Below are 4,529 nucleotides of genomic sequence, written 5' to 3'. Positions count from 1 at the left end.
TGATGTCTTAACAATATTAAATCTTTGAATCCATAAACATGGGGTGTCTTTCATTAATTTGTGTCTTTAATTTTTTTCAGCAGTGTTTTGTTGTTTTCAGTGTACAAGTCTTTCACCTCCTTGGCTAAGTTTCTTCCTAACTATTTTATTCTTTTTGGTTGATTAATCTTAAATAACAAAATTTCATTCGAGTTCAGCAAATATTTGCTGACATTCAGGTTTTTCCACTTTCGTTTCTTCCTTTCTCATATATTCTCTTTCAATTTTCATCTTGGGTCTCCAAATCTTTCAGTGTTTGAGAAGTAGCATTCTATTCACCTCAATATGAATCAGGTCAGCTCCTTCAAATAAAAAGATAAAGCTCTTTGTAAAAATCTCTTGAATAAGACACACTTGACTGTATCATGAAACAGGTCCTCTTGGGGCTTACTTCCTCAAAAAATTTTTAGTGTAAGAAACCGAGATTTTGTTACAAAACTCACAATTAGGGGCAGAAGGAGGTATCTTGTGAGTTGCCCTTTCTTCTGGGTGGCTTTGGTTTGATTTGTGGTCTGACTGGGGCCTGAGGCAATTTTCTCACCATGCTGTTTGTGGACTAAACCTCAAAGCCATCCCTGAACACCCTCTATTTGCCTAGCAATGAGAGACAAACAGGGCTGGCTCTTGGAAACACTGTGATGTCATAACAATAATCCCTGCATGTCTGGCCCCTGTGTCCAAGAGGCCCTGTGACAAAAACTCTGGGCTTCTCTCTGTGAGTACTTTCATGCCTCATTACTTGGCTTGAACTTCCCATCCAGCACCTGGGAAAATAGACCCTGCCGACCAGCGGGGCCTCTCCAAGGAGGCCCCACCTCAACACTGAGTTCTTTGAGAAAGTAGAAGGGAAACATCAGCAAGAAGCACTACTGCTTCTCGTCTTCTGATCTTCACTCTCTTCTGAATGTGAACACAGAGTCCAGCTTGATGCCCATGGTGTACTGGAGCCCTACGGTGTGCACGCCCGCAGGTCACTGGAGGTCCCAGAGAGAAGGTAGGGAAAACTTCTGGTCCCTGGAGGCCACAGGTGTCATGCTCAGGCTGTCCAGACTGGGCTCCTGGGTCTCCTCCATCCAGGAGAGCACTCCCTGTCCCCCCATGGGTCTGGGCCACCATCTTCTTCCAGTGGGGGCTTCTCCTTCGCCCCACCCAAGCTCTTTCCTTGTAGCACACCCTTGGTGTGTGTGGGGAAAACTTCATCACTCTCTCCCCTTCAAGGTCCTGGGCCTCTTATAAACAACCAACCAAACAAACAAGCAAAAACAGATTGATAATTGTGGGCAGCCTCAGGAACCTTCACTGAGGCTACCTCCCTCCTCTGCTTTAAACTTCAGCTTTATTGAAGTATAATTTATCCACAGTGAAATTCACTCATTTCGTGTTTAGAGTTGAATGAGTTTGGGCAGTTGTATACAGTGGCACAATCAAAGTATAGAACATTCGATCACCCCCAAAACTTCCTTCTTTGCCCTTTTGCAGTCAGTCCCCTTCCCACACCTCTGGCCCCAGTCAGTCTCGAATCTTTCTCTCATTGTAGTTTTTCCTTTCCCCAAATGTAACATAAATGGATTCATACAGTTTGTAATATTTTGTGTATTGTTTATTTTGCTTAACATAATTTTTTGAGACTCATTCCTATTGTAGCATGAATCAATGGTTCTTCCCTTTATTGCTGAGTAGTATTCCACGGTATGGACATATCACCATTCAGCCATTAGTTGATAGGAATTTGAGTGGTTTACCTGTCTGACTATTATTTTCAAAAAGCTGCTATGAATATTTGAATACAAGTTTCTTTTATGAACAGAAGTTTTCACGTCTCTTGGGTAAATACCTAGGAGTGGTATTGCTGGGCTGTGTGTACTCTTAACTTTATAAATCACGGCCTGTTTTCCAAAGTGGCTGCACCATTCTGCTGAGGCTACTTTTAAAATAAAGGGCGGAGTGGGGAGAAGGAGGGAGGCAGTGCCACTCTGCAGTTCTGGAAGCAGAAGTTAGTCCCAGGCACTCATGTGTTTATTCTTCACAACAAGCTAATGAAGTAGATACTAATATCCCCATTTCACAAATGAGGAAATCAAGGCTCCGAGAGACGTCCTTGCTCAGCCACATATCTAACAAACGGAAGAGCTCAGATTTGAGCCCAGAGGCCTTCATGCCAATGCCTAGGGGCTTGCCCCCAGCCCTCTCCCACCTCACTTCCCATCGGCCAACCAGGCAGCTTGGGATCACTGCGGCCTTGACACTCTGTACCTTGCATTCACCTCTGTCCTTGCTGTGCTAGGACACAGCAACCCTGGGAAGTGGCATTTGACTCCTTTTATCAGAGGAAGCAGCTAATTATCAGAGAGGTAAAGTAACTTTCCCAAGGCCAACCGCTTGTCTCTAGAATTGCTCGGACTGGAATCCAGGTTTCCTGATTCTAAGTGTGTTCTGCCAGAGCACAGTGCCCAGCAGCTACATTTTAAATTTTTCATTTCTGACCACAGCTTTCTTCAGCTTTCTCCTTCCTCTATAAGGACGCCCTTCCCTTTCCTCTACCTTCCTCCACCCCCGGCTGATATAGTGGACCTGGTAGAACAAGGTGGTGGCAGTCCCTAGCTTGCATCAAGCCCAGGCAGGAGTGGGGACTGGGAGGTCAGAACGCCAGCGTGGGGCCCGTGTGGTGAGTGTGCTAGCAGAGAGAAGCAGGAAACAGGCCATTTCCTTTCTCAGGCCTGCTTCTCACCCAGGAGGCTGGGGGTGGGAGTATGGTGTGCACCTGCCTGAGGGAGGGCAGGACTTGGTCAAGAACACAGCCACCTGGCCAAGGGCAAGGTGGGAATCCTATTGCTCAACCTTTACAGTTTTCAAAGTGCTTTCCCCCCTGTTCCTACTTGATCCCTACACCTACACTGGGAGGCAGGCAGGGCAGAAGTCACTGTCTCCCTTTCACAGGCCAGAGACCGTCTTCTCTATGGGCCTTTACTGCTTGGGTGGCCTCCTTCCAGAGCTGAGGCTGGTCTGGGGCTGGAGCCAGGTTAGAGGTTCTAGAGAAATCTTCTCCAATAACTACGTCCTTAGGATGAGGAGTGTCCCTGCTCTGTATCCTTCCCCTCCCCACATTGAGTAAAGGGCTTCAGTCTCATCCTTGAACACAGTGCCTACTGTATGCAAGTTCTCCAACCCAGCTGCTGCCCTGCTTCCACCCATCCACATTTCCTCTCTCCCTCTGCTTCAAGACTCACAGATTTGGGAATCCAGAGTTATTCAGTAGCCCACCAGGGAGCCTCTCTGGCATGCAACGTGTGCAATCAAGAAGCATTTACTGAGCACTCTTTGAAATCCAGTACAAAAGTGAATGTAATTCAAAGAAGTTCACAGTCTGGGGAGGAGAGCTGGCGGGGCAGACATGTAAGCAAATGCTGACATCAGTGCGATGAGAAAGGCTCTGGGGGGAGCTTTAATTCTGCCTGGCCCAGGAGCAAGTGCTATTTTGTTGCCTTTCTGGGAGTTTGGCCAATCCAAGAGAAAGGAACAATAAGTGTAAAGGGCTGGAGGGAGAAAAGATCCTGGTGCATCCAGAGAATAGAAAGAAGTTCCCTGTCACCAGACCAGAACTTGAAATGAAGAGAGAGAAGTAGCACATCAGGAGAAATGGGTAAAGAGTAGGCGAGTTGGAGTCTGAAGGGCCTTGTTACTCATCTAAGAAATCTGGGGTCTTCAATAGGGTTAAAATGTGTATGTGTATGTATACATATATATACACATACACATATATATGTAAATATATATATAAAATGATACAGGATTATACACACACACACACACATATATATACTAGTATCATGTAAAACAGCTGTTTTTAGATGCTGGAGTACTAACAAATAAAAGAAAAAAAGAGGTCATATTAAAGTAATCCTATTTACTGTCAATTACCTGAACTTCTTATGTATAGTGATTATGCAGCACGAGGAATATTACACATCTTCTTCTATGTGTCCGAGTATGGGTTTTTTTTTTTTTTTTTTTGATTACACACTGAATTCTCTTCCTGAAGTTGTCTTCCTTCTTTCTCCTTGCTGTATTACTGGTCGCCTGCCCCAAACCTCAAAAAGTAGAAGGAACTTTATCCTGAAATGTTTCATTTCACTAAGTCTCAAGAGAGTTCTTGGAAAGGCGTTGGCACAGTATGAAGGATGCTTCGGCTATTAGCAGGATTTGCAAATTGCGGATCCTGCACCTGAGTCAGTGAAATTTCCCTTGTTCCCTTATAGTATCTCAACTTCAAGCTGCCAACTCTATGTACCCAGTAATAGTTCAATTTAGTGACATCCGCTAAAGTTTTATCTAGAGAAATTTTCCCTCTGAATTTCCCCTTTGTTGGAGAAAAACACTGAAACACAGAGAAGACTCCTGAGACTACGCTTCCCAGCGGCCTCCGTTTGGCGCCTGCTCCAACTTCCCTGACAGGGGTGGCTCCTAGCATCTTGGCCCTGCCCATTCCCAGT

This window comes from Equus quagga, chromosome 10, assembly GCF_021613505.1.
Source record: "Equus quagga isolate Etosha38 chromosome 10, UCLA_HA_Equagga_1.0, whole genome shotgun sequence".
Taxonomy (NCBI): domain Eukaryota; kingdom Metazoa; phylum Chordata; class Mammalia; order Perissodactyla; family Equidae; genus Equus; species Equus quagga.
The sequence above is the reverse complement of the archived record's forward strand: the minus strand, read 5'-3'. Positions refer to the sequence as shown.